The 14,821-nt window shown below is 45.9% G+C and overlaps 1 protein-coding gene across 8 annotated transcripts in view; it reads right to left on the bottom strand.

Moving 5' to 3' along the window:
* Positions 1-7,999, bottom strand: part of TANC2 (tetratricopeptide repeat, ankyrin repeat and coiled-coil containing 2) — an 806,911-nt gene extending 798,912 nt beyond the window's left edge. For all 8 annotated transcript variants that reach the window (XM_059726841.1, XM_019500742.2, XM_059726842.1 and 5 more), the window contains exon 1: positions 7,814-7,999. The gene's annotated coding sequence lies outside the window, so the exon portion shown is untranslated. The remainder of the gene's footprint in view (positions 1-7,813) is intronic.
* Positions 8,000-14,821: the final 6,822 nt, after the last annotated feature.

The following is a 14,821-nucleotide window of genomic DNA, read 5'->3' as shown; positions in this document are numbered from 1 at the left end:
TGGGTGGGGACGGAGTGCCATCGCCTCCCAGGAGCAGGGCTGGGGTGGGGTGGGGTGAGGGCAGCGGCACCCTTCCGTGGGGTGGGGAAGCTCGCACGCAGCACCAGCCGCTTCCACCCACCAACCTGGTGAGCTTCCCCGCCCCACAGAGGGGTACCGCTACCCTCACCCCACCCCAGCCCTGCTCCTGGGAGGTGGCGGCACTATGTCCCCGCCCAGCCACATACCATCCCTGTCTTCCTGTTCAGAATCTGGCTGCGTGCCACCACAGCCCCTCTGCCCGGCGTCTGGTCGTCAGGGGTACTTAAACTAAAAAAATGTCAAAAACCCCTGCTTTACCTAATGGTTGCCTCAATGATTCTCAACCCGAGTGCCTTGAAATCCTCTCAAGGGTATCGGAGTGTACCACACAATATTAGTACTGTTATATGTGGAAACATGATTCACAAAATAAAGCCAGAGATTTCATGTAGGAACTTATGGTGTTAAAAACATTCTGATCTCTCATGGTCAGAGTTATTTGCAACACTATAATTTTTCTAGTTTTTTGACTATAGAAAAATACAAGTGTAGATTAAAATTTGGCATTTTCCAAATGATGGTTTGAGTCTAATAAGGGATGCCTTGAATCTAAAAAGGTTGAGAATCAATGGGTTAAGCCAGTCATCAGCTAAAATAAATTGTTTTCATAGACATTCATGCTGGGAGGGACCCCAGAGAATCAAGTCCAGCCCCCTGCCCCAGGGACAGGAAGTCAGCAGGGATCATAGGATCCCAGCAAGATAAGCATCCAAATGCGCCTTGAAGGCGTTCAAAGCGGGTGCTTGAACCGCCTCCGGTGGCAGTCTATTCCAAACCTTGGGGGCTCGGACAAGGCAACTCAGAGTAAAAATTTCAACTCTCATGGCTTTCCTGTCACCTTAATTATGTTTTATAATTCAATATACAAAGAATTTTGGATAACAAGCACCAAACAACTACAGATCTCCAGTTTTCCTGTTTAAATGACACCTGCCATTCCCAAACACCATCATTCCTATTCAGGTTTTGAAGATGTGTTACAATTTCTCTGATTTTCACAGTCCATGCATTTTCTAAGGGATTTTTCTTAAAATACATTCAAAAAGTTTTCAAGCCTAAACTAAGGATTACACTGTGTTCTTTCCAGAACTACCATCTAAAAACATCAGACTGCTTGCTATTTATTTTGTGCAATGAATGCAACGGTTCTGACTCTTTAAAAACAAGATCAGACATCAGAACAACAGCAACGACTGGTTATTATGCTATAGAAGCATATCAGATGCCTTCATTTTCCAAATGTAAACAAAGATAGCGACAACCCTCAATACATGTACTATTATGCCTTTCCTGGAATTCAGAGGGAAAAAAACCTTTTTTAAAAATCCACCGTGATAGGCAAGTACACAGGCCAGCTTTCACTTACTTTTTGGACACCAAAATTAAGCTCAGAGCAAACACTTGCATCTCAGACAAACATTCAGTTTTGTTTTGTTTTTTAATTTCTCCCAAACTTCATCAAGTTTCAGGGCACTAGACTGTGACTAACTTTTTTCTATAAATGTCAACGTAAGTTATAGATGTCTTATTAAAGTAATAAGCAAGGTGGATAATCAAGTATAATACTTCTTAAGGTAAGGGTGAAAAAAATTGTACGTTACACACACACACAACACTCTTACCATAATCATAATCAATTTGGAACTTTGCCTTAACAGCTAAAAGTCTTCCACAGGTAAACATTACTATGATTATTTTGACCAGCTATTCAGCATGTGCCTTACATAAGCACTGTTTCTCCACATTAAGTGTTATTAGTAATGCTCAAGTTTCAGAAGTGGGTGTATACAATAGAAACTCATCGTTTTCACTAATGGCAGAAAAAAATATTTGGAATATTAAGACTCACCTCAGGAAAGAAACAATTATGTTTATTTTTCAGAGTTCTCATGGACCCATCCTCTTCTAAGAGGTTTCACACGCACACAGAGGAGCTAACCCAAATCTAAGCAGGTGCATTTACACATGCGCTTTAATGCGCGGTAACCTGTTTTACTGTGCATTAAAGCGACACAAAAAAACATGCTCTTACTCTAATGCACAGTAAAACAGGCTACTGCACATTAGGGCAGCCTTAAGCACATTAATTTAGTACCTCACACTGGAGGTACTAAATTTAACACATTAGGAAAAGTACATTAATGCATGTGTAGACGTGCCAAATTAGAGCTATTTGACCAAACACAATGGAATCAAAATCCAAATAAGACTCTTCTTCAGTCATGTACATGAAAACTAATACAACTGGGCCTTCTGTAGTACAAATTAAAAATTACCCATATAATCCAGTGTACAGCACTGGATCCTAATTCTGAATTTATACTATTTTTTTCCAATTATCCCTCACTAAATATGAACAGAATGCCAAACTCAGAAACTGTGAATAGGATCTATTACAATAATCTACCCTTCAATGCAACAGTGGCACTGACTCTTAACTTTAGCCCTCCCACCACATCATTAGTCTACTCTAAACTGTGGTCTTACGGGCAAAATATGCTTGCCATAAACAATGAATGAGTGGCAAATATGGTAATAACTGAAATGTCAGCAACAATGATTCATCTCTTATTTGAAAAAGCATACTTCTTCTACAGACTACTTAGCATGCCATTAGATCATACAATGCCATTCCTATTCAGAGAGAAAGCCCCAATCCAGGATGTATACACGTAAGTAGTTCCACTGAACTCTACCCAATTATTCACATGCTTAACAGCTGCATACCTCTTTGACACGCTAGAACATGGGTTGCTGCTCCTTTACTAAATAGATTAATAAGTATCAAAACACTGGTAACAAATATTGGAGGGGGTGGGGGGAAGAGGAGGAGGAGAAGAAATTTTAATAAACTTAAAATTTTATTTTCTTCTCTCTCCAAAGCCAAAAACATCTTTTGTATAAAATTTCTTGTTGGAGTGCTAGATTTCAAACAAATATTTGATTTATGTACAAAGTTAGTCTCTGCTCCATCTACATAATAGCAGCTAGACAATGTTTCCATGTAAGGAATATTGATTCTGTTGAAATTATGCAATTCCATTCATTCTCTCAAATCTGGCAAAAATCAACTGTCTTCCAGATTAATATTAAAAAAAATTAAAAGTACATTAATAATGATATAACCCTGACAATGCTATAAGAGGAGAGCCTTGTTTATTTCAAGTTTTAATAGAAAAAAAAGTGAAATAAGTTCTGGATAAACAGAAAGTCAAAGAAACTAAAAGAATTTATAATACCTTTTGGGAAGAATTAATATAACAGAAGTTAAATATTTGAAAGATTTTTCTTTGAAAGAAGACATTCACTTTATACAAGGAACTGACTGCAAGATTAGGATCTAAATTCTATTCCCTTCCTTCCAATGTATCTATAACAAGACAAGCCAGAGTCTTTTCAACCTAATGTAGGATTTCATATTTAAACTTAACTTATGCAAAATAAAATTAAAACAGAAATACATTTTCAAAACAAAGACCAGTAGTTAAATTATATGCTACTAGAATACTGCAGACATTTATAAACTGACTCTCCCACTGAATTCAATGTGTCTACTCATATCCATGAACATACGCACAAGTGTTTTCAAGATAAAGTCTACATTTGCAAAAGCCAAAACCCTAACTATGTGCTCAAGCTTTCTTCCCTGAAGCCAGTGGTAAACCTTAATGTCCCCAACAATGCAATACCAGTCCTTTGACAATTGTGCTACTTATGTGGGTTTCTGGCACTTCATATAAGTCTGCTATAATCTGAATTAAAACACACATATATATTGAAAATAGCTACTGAACACACAATTTACAGAGTAATGACAATATTTATCACTATATACTCAATTATTTAAGTAAGGGGTCAGCAGCCTATGGCACATGGGCCAGATCCAGCGCGCGAGGTCACTGCAGCCACACTACACCAATGTAGTGAGAAGCAGCTGGGTCCTAGCACTGACCTGCCTGAAACCACATTCCAGCCACCAGGAAAAGTTGCTGACCTTTGATTTAACTAATACTGATACTGTTGAATTCTGCATATGCTGTATACTGCATTGAACATAAAAAGCACAGGATGAATCCAGGGAGTACAGCAGCATGGACCTACCCACCCTTTCAGTGAACTGTGCCACAGGAGCAGTGGCCAGGGACTTTTTGTTTGTTTTGTAAGTCCCTTAAGCAAGTAAGAATCCACCCTCCATGCTCAGGGCACCTTCCACTCCCCACCAACTGCTGTAATCAACTGCCCTGGGAGAGGCCAGGGCAGGGGGAGATCCAGAACCACTCTTGCCTGTTCCAGCTGGGCTCCACGTGGAACTGGGCTCAGCCAGGGACAGTAGCAGCAGTAGATGGGTCCCTCCTCCCTGCCCAGTGCCCTCTGATGTTTACTGCCAGATGGAGAGTAGGTGCAGGGAAGGGAATCTGCCTGCTGCCACACTTGTCTCTAGCCAAGTCTGGCTCCATGTGCAACCCAGCTACAGAAAGTCAGGGGCAACCCTCCCAAGCCATCTGGGGACAGAGGTGGCATGAAGAGAGAGAGAGAGAGAGAGAGAGAGAGAGAGAGAGAGAGAGAGAGAGAGAGAGAGAGAGGTGGGGGGGGAAGGAACAGGAAGGAAGGAGATGTGAGTGAGGGAAGGAAGATTCTTATCAACCTGAGGGACTTAAAAACATTTTTTTTTTAAGTCTTCCACTGCTGCTCCTGGTGTTGAGGTGGGGGGTGGGGGCAGGGGTTGGCAGGTGAAGTGTAGCCACCCCCTGCAGTACAGGTTGCTGCTCCTGCATCCTTTTCAGAATCCTGGATCCACCCATAGAAGAGTATGCTCTTATGAAAAAGTAGCCACAGCACACACCGTGTAGATATTCTAGGATACATTTTCAAGGGTTTGTGCAGGTAGGTAGTTACCCTGCTTTCACAGATGTTAATGAAAGTCACAAAGCTAAATCATTCCGCCATATTATTTTGAAAAATTTAACTCCGAAACCCTAGTTTTGGAAAAAGGAAAAATTATCTATGACCTTTCCTGCTTCATTAGGACATGTAGGATGCCAAAAAATGTGTTTCACAGCTTTAGAAGAGTAGCAGAGGATTGTTTTTATGTACGTTAGAACACAGAACTAAAATGAGAGATTACTTGCCATAACTGATCATTACTTCTCCTTTCCCCAAACATGACAAAACAGGGAATGACAGAATTACTTTTTTATATGAAACATAAGCAGGAATACAAATAACACTGGGGGGAATTTCAGGCTTTCAGTATAATTCATAAGCAGAATAGGGCACAAACACTGGTATTTTTCAGTCTGCACTTATATGTTCTTTTCATCAAATATATTTTATTGTTTGTATTTTTAAATGTGAAAAATATATTGCTACCATTGTTATCAATACGAAAAATATGCCAGTTTACAATTAAATCATTTAAGAAAAAGACAAAAAAGGGGACAGAACTCTGCTGAAAGATGCCAAATGTAAAAGGATACAAAAAAAGTTAGTTAGTGGGAATATAGTGTACCAATATTTCATAGGACCGATGCTGCATACACTTTAGCACATGCTTAACTTGAAGCATACACCTGACCTTTGCACATGTATAGCATGGTACAAAATTAAACATGTTCCTTGGTAAGTGCTGAATAAAGAGCTTCACTTTTTAAAAAGTTCACTGAATATAGTGAATATGCCAACAGATTTTCAACTGCAGTAATATGAATATGGACCAATACTCAAAAGGTATACACACACACACAGACTTACTTCCTAGTCATCCAAAACAAAGACAACTGAAATGTGTTTTATAATCACTTACAGAACATAAAATACATCATAACCTGCTTCAGAGTGTATACCCAGAAATTACTTCAACACAATCTCAAAATTAGCAAACACAAAATATGGAAGAAAAAAAGGAAGACAGGAATAGATTGCTTGAATCTTCCAAGAGGTGCTACGTTAATTTTTAAAATATTAACATATATTCATTCAACTTCAACATATGACTGAGAATTATACAGGCCTTGTATGCCTCACATTCCTGGCGCATAACCTAAATTGGGGCAGGATACATACCTGCCACTCCTCTCCACTCTAGATGTAATGCAGTTGGCAAGTTTGGAGGTGTAGGCAGACTGTTGCACATATGCTGCCTTTGGCAGGAGATACTTAAGAGGGTAAACACTACTTTTCAACAACCCCAAAAGTCAACCTACCCACAGGAACTAAGATGGCTCAAGAACCCTCCAGCATTACATAACTCCTCCAACCACTTCACTCACAAGCCCAAAACGTTGCCCTCTAAAGCAGTTCTGACAATGCCACACAATACTAGTCAATAAATCATGATTTTATAATTCACCTGTCCGTACCTTATATTTTATATATACAAAACACATTATTTGTTAAGATGTTTGTCTCCTCAGAACCATAAGCAAGTAAGAGTGACTGTAACTGGCAAATCTCTTATGAACAGATGTTCTTGGCAAAATGCACCCATTTCGCTGGCTTGCCTTTATATTCACACATTAGGAGCTGGGCTTTTCAAGGGGTTTATGATCTTCCACTCATTTTTTCATTCAAGCTCTAGTGCTTCAGATGCATCACTCCGAGCTCCACCTGGGAAATGCTGCAAGCAAGATTCCACAGCCGTGTATCCATGTTGTTGTTCTCCATGGCACATTTGCTCTATTCTATTCTGTTCTGTCCCCTCCCAGTTTCATTGCTGCTACAACACACTGAACAGACACAAATCAATGCTGTTTCACTCACTAAAGACTATTCATTATTTCAGCTCCTGTTATCCAATTACATCAAATTAAAAAAAAGTCTTTCTGCTCAGCATCTTTTATTCCATTCTCCTCATGCCAGTGATTTACCTCTAGGACACACAAATGCATTGCTCCCTGGAAGCTGGCTCACCATCTGAGTTTCTTCCTCAACTTCCACTATGATACAGGTTCCAGAACCTCTGGTCCTGGCAAAGCACAAGCTGCCCGCCTCATGCCTCACTGCTTTTCTCCCCCCCCCCCCCCTTTTAGTCCCCAACAATCAACCCACAGTGGCAATAAAAAAGCCCCCCCACTCCTTACTGCTCTCTCTCTCTCTGTCATTAGGTTCCCTACCCCTTACTCTCACTAGGGGAGCGGGGGAGGGAAGCGATTGCCCCTTCTTTTCCTTGCCTGGCTCACTGCTGCCAGGTTTTTGCCAGCGTCTCTCTGGCGTGCAGAGCTCTATGCAGCCAAGTGATCGGGAATAAAGCAGAGCCTCTCCAACAGACACGGGTTTTTTTTGCCCCCTTTGTCTTCATTCCCCTCGGTGCTCCAGCCCCGCCGGCGGCACGGCGCACAGGCGCTCCGGGACCCTCCCTCGCGCCCCCCGCCAGGGCTGTGTTGCAGCCCACCCCGGCCGCACCGCCCTCGGGGCCGCTCTGCCCAGGGGACCCGCCACGGGCGGGGGGAGGGGGCGGCACCGCGGGCCCCGCCCGCGCGCATCAGCCTCCTCCAGAGCCGGGTCCGCCTGCTGGGAGGCAATGAGGCTGGTCCCCGCCCGGGGGCCGTGCAGTGCCGTGCCGTGCCGGGGGGAGCCGCCCCGGCCCCCGGCCCTCGCCCTCCGGCTACGGCGGACGCGACCCTCGCGCCCGCCGACCCCCGGCCCCTTCCCCGCCGCAGCGCTCCGGGCGGGTCCAGGCGCGGATGGGCGCCGGGCCCGGCCCCCCGAGCGGACGCGCGGCAAGGCCCCGTACCTGTGGCGGCGGCTCCGGGCGCGGCCGCCTCCCTCTCAGCGCATCCCGCGGCCGGGCGCCTCCCTGCCCGGGCGGCAGGACGCAGGCGGCGGCAGCAGCGGCGCGGGGGGGTTGCACCCTGCTCGCTTCTGCTCCTGCTCCTGCTCCCGCCGCGCCGACCGCGGGCCCTCAGCAGCGCCCCGCCCCCCGCAGTGCGCGCGCGCCCGCCCGGCTCCTCCGCGGGGCGGGGCGGTGTCTCCCCCCTGCTAAGGCGGGGGAGAGGGGGGAAATTGCTTATTCATGAGGGGGCGGGGCCTGTGCCCTGCCAGGCGGGGGCGGGGCTATGCAAATATATCCCTGCGCGTGCCTGCGGCATCTGGGCCGCGCTGCCGCGGAGGGAGACGGCGACGCGCGCGAGGGCGGGGCGAGCTGTGCCGGGGCGCCTCCTGCAGCCTTCGGCGCCTCCCAGAGGGGTGAAGGGGTTAAAACTGCCCCCACCCGGGTCCGCCTGCGCGAGCCGCCACTTCGCTTATCAATAATCCCTGGGGAAAAAAACATCCCTCTTCCCCCGCTGGGAGCCAGGCACAGGGGCCGGACAGCAGGTGCTGGAGGGGGGCCCAGGGGGCACTCACTCCTGGCTGTGGAAGACAGGCCAGGATAAAAACCTCCTGCCTCTGGCAGCATGGAAAGAAGCAGCTCTGCTGAGCCATTTAAAGGATGAAGATTTTAATCTGAGTCAAAAAACAGACAACAACAAATGAGTTAATTTGCGCTTTGAAAAACAGATTATTATTATTATTAATTCCCAAATCTGGATCCCAGCACAGGAAATAGGATTTCTTTTTCCCACTGACCCTTTCAGAATAATGATGAAAAAGATGCGCTGTTTACTGGGAAGGAAACCCTTCTTTCTTGCCCCCGCTTCCCCCAATTAAATGCTTGCAAGCATGCTCCACTCCCCTGAGGTGGCTTCTCAAATCTTCTGGGTGCAGCTTGCTTACCTCCATCTACCCCTGGAAAAAGGTCAAGAGCTTTGCAATCACACCTCTCCCCAGTCTCAGAGCTAATGGCTACGTCTCTAAGGCCCTAGTGTGAGCTGCAGTTAGCAGCTAACTGAACTACTTACCCTAAAATGTCCATTTAACATGTGGGGGCTCACTTCTCACAAGACAATCACTCCGTTTTCAGTCCCTCAGTTCTACTCCTCAAAGGGAATTTACAAGATGAGTTTATGAACTTCACCTCATAAATCTACTGGATACAAGAAATCATGGACTGAATACTGACATTGCATTTATGACACATTACAACCTGGCTGACTATCTGATTCACCAGGTACCGGCCAGACCTTACCTTTTCCTCCAGACCAATATGGCTACAACCTGGATACCTGACACATGGAAGATATCAAATTTCAGCTAATTTTTTTAAATGAAATTTTCATATTTTCCCAAGCAGGAAGCGACTGTAACCACCTGAAACCTGAGATCCTGCTCCTGCCTTTGTTTCAAGGTAATTTGCATCATTGCAGATCCTCACAGGAGGTGAGAGGCTCCATACCAGCTATGAACTGACCGCCCAGAGGAATTTTCCATCTGTTGACTCCTCTGTGAAATCCTATGAAATATGAACTTTCATTTCTACCCAGGAGAACTTTTCCAATCTTTTCTCCAATGTCCAGTGAAGGGTGTTTGTGCCCGAAAGCTTGCAATTAAAAAATTTTTATTTTTTTTGCAAAAATCTTCTTGGTCTAATGAAGGATATCATCTCTACTATGAGTCCTGATTACCTTGACCTTACCATTTCCAATCCCCGCCCCCCACCTTACTTTCCTCCTCTCCTTTTCTACCCTTTGTCTTCCTCATTTCCAGCTATTTACCTTTTCTCAGAATGCCTCTTTTCTACCTTGGAGAACTCAACTACAATATAGTCTCCCTTACTTACCTTTGGCATTATTTCCCTCTAGTCTGTCCCATCCCCCCCCCCCCCCCATTCCCTTCTCTACCTTTTCTTTTCCTAATTCACACCTATTTACATTCTCACTGATCTCCCCTCACGCTTTTAGCTTCTTTCATTCCTTGGAGTCAGACCAGCAGAAACTCCCTATACATGAAGAAGGGTGCCTGTGCCTGAAAGCTTGCTAAGAACTTTTTTTCCAATTACTCAGTTGGTCTAATGAAACATATTGCATCTACCCAAATAAGCTTGCCTACTTGCCCATACATACACAAAAAGAATAATTATATTTCATAGTTTCATAGTAGCTAGGGTCAGGAGGGACCTAAACAGATCATCTAGCCTGACCCCCTGCCACAGGAATGAATGCTGGGTTCACAAGACCCTATGTTGGAAGTAGTCCCATTAGTCTGAACCTGTCCAAAATCAAGGTAGCATTATTTGTTTTTATCCCTGAATGTGCTCTTGTAGCTCTTACCATTCCACTTTACCTTCCCACATTTCTGGGATTACGTAAGGATTGCAGTGGGTGACCATGCTTGCAATGTCTCAAGTCTCTGAATTGTCTGCCTAAAACGATGTTCTCTAAAAGTCATTTAATTTAAAACAGCGCATGAGCTCCTTCTAAAAATATCGGTGAAATCATTTTCACCTAATTCTGCAGCTGATTTTTTTGATCCTTAACCGAAGAAAGTGCTTTTTGTAATTGTTTCTATGTAATTTTATCTGACATTATTTTTTATTCTTTTTAATTCATGCACAGTAGAAGAAAATAGATATTGGAAAAATCCCCCCCTTTTTGTGAGGTGTGTTGTCAGCACAGCAAACACAGACGTCAGATGCTATTGTAGTTTGAGTGCCTAGAAGTAATAATAATACTCCACCTATAATAAAAATATTCCTAGAAGTAATGTTCATTGCTTTATAAACCTACCTGTATTACTTCTCAGAGAGATGCTTCAAAATGCAGGTGGCCTTGCTGCTGTTCCCTCTGCAGCATTTGCACTAGTTGAGCTGGTGACGGGGTGGGCACAGAGCCAGATCCAGAGATGCTGCCATAATTCTTCAGTTGTAGGTGCCTGGACCTGGAGTGGAATCCTGAACCTTGTGGTAGATACCCAAGTTCCATATACAGGCAGTCCTCAACTTACGACTTTTCCAGTTACAACGAACGGTACTTAGGACATCTATAAATTCACACCCTGTTTCAACATTCTGACCAGTGGCGGCCGGTCAATAGGGGGCACTCGAGCGCCACCCCACTAGTTTCAGAACGACATGATCAATGTCATGATCGTGATTATGCTCATGCACTACACATACACAACAAAAAGTTGAGTATGTGCAGTAAGCACCTTGAGGCGATCTCCTTACCACCTGAGTTGCACATGGGCGGTAGAAACACTTCAACAGTTAGAATACATGGCAATAACCACTTGTTTAAGCGGGCAGCAGGGCTCCATCTGTCTCACATTTCACCAGCTGTGCCCGGTTCTGATGTGGGTTTCAACTTTACAATGCTCGATACAGCTGCATCCAACTGGTAAGTCTTTTGTGATGAAAGGGAGTGGGGAGGGAAGCTGTGTGGGGGTGCAGATCAACGGCCCTGCGGTGAGGGGGGGAGGAAGTGAGACTGGGGCTGGGACAGGGGATGGGGCAGGCACTGCCCAGCCAGGGCAAGGTGGATGTGGGATGGAACCGCAGCTTGTCCAAGAGGTGGGGGGGAAGGGGGCGGCTCCCACCTCTGTGTGCCACTGGTCTGGGAGCTGCTCGTTTGGTGGCTTGTCCAGCAGCTCCTGCTGCTGCTCCTGCCGCTCCTCCAGGAGGACATGCCCCCAATCAGAGCGGGGTGGAGTGGGCTGTGCTCAAGGTGGGCAGTGGAGTGCAGCCACCTGAAAATTCACCGTAGCCCCCCTATAGCCCCCACCGCCCACCCAGAGCACAGCCTGGTGTGGCCCTGGCACCACCCCGCACAGATCCTGGGGCACATGTCCCCCCATGCCCTCCCGGACGAATGGCAGGAGCAGTGGTGGGAGCCGCCGGACAAGCCACTAGACAAGCCACTCCTGGACCAGCGATGAGCAGCAACAGGAGCCGCTCCCAACTCCCCACACCCCCATGACAAGCCCTGGCTCCATCCCATCCATGCCTGCCCCACCCTGGCTGGGCAGTGTTTGCCCCAGCCCCAGCCTCGCTCCCTCCCTTCCTTACCGTGGAGGGCATTGATCTGCAACCGCACGCCCCTTCCTCCCCTGCTCCCCTTCCACTACAACAGACTTCCCAGCTGGACACAGCTGTATCAAGCATCAAAAAGGAACCAATCCCCCATTTATAACATTGTTCCTGTGGGAAAAGTGGTTCCAAGTTACGACGTTTTGACTTAAGATGTGGTTTTCAGGAACCAATTGTGTCGTAAGTCTGAGGACCACCTGTATAGCACATGAGATAAGTTAGGTGCCTCAGAGTGATCCAAAGCAGTCAGCATTCTGAGCAAGAACTGCCAAAAGGCAGTGTATTCAGTTTACTGTTGACTACAGATAGCCAATAAAGGAGTGCTGACACAAGGGTGAATTTTAAATCCCACTGCTGGATGCATCTCTGTACACTCAGAATCTATTGCCAAAAATCTTCTCCTGAAAGTAGGTCTCCATGATTGTTTTTACAAAGAACTGAGCTGGGCTCACTCTTTTCTTTTGAAACAAGAGCACCAGGGAAGGAGGTGCTTTCCTTACCCTTTCGTATACTAGCCTATAGTGTTTAAAATAAAAAAGAAAGTCACAGCCACCATTGCATTTTACAGGGAGTCTGATCCTGTTACTGCATGTTTTGTTTTGTTTTATTTTGTTTTGTTTTGTTTGTTGCAAGCATATTCTGCAACCATCATCTGGTTAAGCCCCTCAGGAAAGAAGAATGGCAATTCCAGGATCCTAACTGGGCTTATAGAACTAGTCTGAGCAGCCCAGCCCTGTCAACACTGGAGTAATTTGGGCCCCTGCAGAAGCACATCTCTAGGTATTTTAGGAACTTAAAAGTAAAAAAGTGAAGTGCTGATGGAGTCAAAGTATTTCCAAGGTTGGGCAGTGTTGAGTAAGGGTTTTCAGAATTCCAATTTTAGATTAAGATGGCTAAATTCCACTTAAATTCTACATCAATTGCTTCTTTTGCTGGATTTGATATGTAGATCCTATAAACACCCTTCCAAACATCTTTCTGGAAAGTTAGGAAGCCAGAATAAACAAATAATTAAATACGTCTTGTATCTCTCTTCAGCTAGCTGATATGTGGCTTTCACAATGCCAATGAAAAGAAATTACTCTAATAAGCAATACCCAGGTGTTTCTCTTTAAATATCAAAAAATATACACATACCAATATGTCTTTTAAACTATATATCACCAAGGCATCCTTTGCATTTGAGTCATTGCACACATACAGTCTGTCCCTAGGTCCCTCACTGCACACACACACACACACACACACACACACACACACCCTTCCTCATTTGTCTCCCTTCCTCCCTCACTGCACACACATGCACACACACACACACACACACCCTCCCACTCCTGGCCCCAGGGTACTGGCGTGGGCCCCGTGCTCCCACGGTCTGGCCATGTAGCGGGGGGCCATGTGGTGAAGGAATAGCCAGGGGTGGGCAGGAAAGCAGTGAAAATAGTGGTGGAGAGGAGGGGGGAGTGGGAGGGAGTGGGCAAGCAGAACTGGTGTCTTGGGGCCAGCACTGGCTGAGCCCAGAGTGGGGCAGCAGAATCATGGGGCATGGACCGGCAGAAGTCTATGGAGCTGGGGCAGGCTGCACCAGCAGAGAGAGGGAGGAGCCAGCCCAGCTCCATATACCTCTGCCGGCCCATGCCCGTTAGCCTGCTCTGGGCCCCACTGGCGCTGGCCCTGGGACACTAGCACAGGCCCCACACTCCTGCCCAGCTGTTGCTGTGTTCCATGCCCCCGCTAGCTGCCACTCCCCCACACCCTGCCTGTAGCCACTTTCAACACTTCCCTACCCTCTGATGGCCATTCCTGCACCACATGGCTCCCAGCTACATGGCCGGACCACAGTACTCAGCAGGAGTTGCCTGGTCCTGAGGACTGGGGTGATGCCCACAGCCCTCCCCTGCCTCCCCCCCATTTTACTTGAATTTCCCTCCAGTGCAGGAAGACAGGAACAGGCCAGGGTCCCAGGCCAGAAGCTCTGCTAGGCAGAGGCTTTCAGGTGGTGAGGGGAGGCCAGGCTGAACTTCCTGCTGGGTCCTGCCAGCTTTTCCTGGGTCCTACTGTCCCTGGTTCTTGTCATCTTTGACAGGCAGCCAGAAGCAGATAAATATACATTTTCTAATTAATTCTAAATTAGGGGCCCTGCAGGCTGGATAGAATGACCTGGTGGTATGGATCCACCCAGCAGGCCATATTTTGCCCGCCCTTGATGTATGGCAATACAATGATCACAAAGCAAGGAAAAACATATTCACAATTTCATGTCCAAATTTTGCAACCAGCTTTTTGCTTCAGGTGTAGTATTGTGCAAATCCAAAAGAGTTCCATTAAATGCATTCTTAGGTCATGTGGTTCAAAGTTTGAAAAGGGGCACCACACTTGCAGTTTGGTTAGGTAGTCCAGCCCCATCAGTGTAACAGAAATCCACATCTGCATTGTGTCAGTTATGACCTTTGATGCATAATTCAAAAGAACTTTTATTTTTTTAGGTTACTGAGAAGATGGTCTTTTGAGTTCCCAGCATATGCACAACTATATCTGTGCTCCCTTATATTTTTCCATAAATCTAAACAGAGTACATAAATAAACTGCCACATCTTGCCTCTTCTCAAAGTAGTGTCTGGAAGGGACCTCATGAGATCATAGGGTCCAGCACTTGGGCAGAAAAGACTGCTGGGATCAGATGACCCCAGCAAGGTGCACATCAAGTCATTTTTTAAAAGATCTCCAGGGTAGGTGATTGTACTGATGGAACAGTTTCAGGAGCCATCCCTTTCAGGAATCTCAGTCCAGCCCTAGTATGCAGTTCTCAGCAGCTTGGTTTCAAGAACTGAGTCTACTCAG

The sequence above is a fragment of the Alligator mississippiensis genome, chromosome 4 (assembly GCF_030867095.1).
Source record: "Alligator mississippiensis isolate rAllMis1 chromosome 4, rAllMis1, whole genome shotgun sequence".
Lineage (NCBI taxonomy): Eukaryota > Metazoa > Chordata > Crocodylia > Alligatoridae > Alligator > Alligator mississippiensis.
The sequence above is the reverse complement of the archived record's forward strand: the minus strand, read 5'-3'. Positions and strand labels throughout refer to the sequence as shown.